Below are 368 nucleotides of genomic sequence, written 5' to 3' on the forward strand. Positions count from 1 at the left end.
TTGACATCACTTCAGCAGCTAAGGCTTTGTGCAATAGGTTTCAGAGCACCTTGTTAGTCTCTCTGGACATGACATGGAAGTCTCTCTGGACTGAAAGGCTAAGAAGGGACTTTTTTCAAGGGCACACAATGATAGAACAAGGGGTAATGGCTTTAAACTGGAAGAGAGTAGATTTAGATTAGGTATCAGCAAGAAACTTGTCTGTGAGGGTGGTGAGACACTGGAACAGGTTGCCCAGAGAAGCTGTGGATGCCCCCTCCCTGGAAGTGTTCAAGGTCAGGTTGGATGAGGCTTTGAGCAACCTGGTCTAGTGGAAGGTGTCCCTGCTGATGGCAGGGGGGTTGGAACTAGATGATCTTTAAGGTCCC

The 368-nt window shown here is 48.1% G+C and overlaps 1 protein-coding gene across 1 annotated transcript in view; it reads right to left on the reverse strand.

Moving 5' to 3' along the window:
- LOC104527502 (exostosin-1) overlaps nucleotides 1-368 on the reverse strand; it is a gene marked incomplete at both ends in the record, with an annotated part of 22,788 nt that overhangs the window by 10,397 nt on the left and 12,023 nt on the right. The window lies entirely within an intron of this gene.

This window comes from Antrostomus carolinensis, unplaced genomic scaffold (genome assembly GCF_000700745.2).
Source record: "Antrostomus carolinensis isolate BGI_N321 unplaced genomic scaffold, ASM70074v2 scaffold13167, whole genome shotgun sequence".
NCBI classification, from domain to species: Eukaryota; Metazoa; Chordata; class Aves; order Caprimulgiformes; family Caprimulgidae; genus Antrostomus; species Antrostomus carolinensis.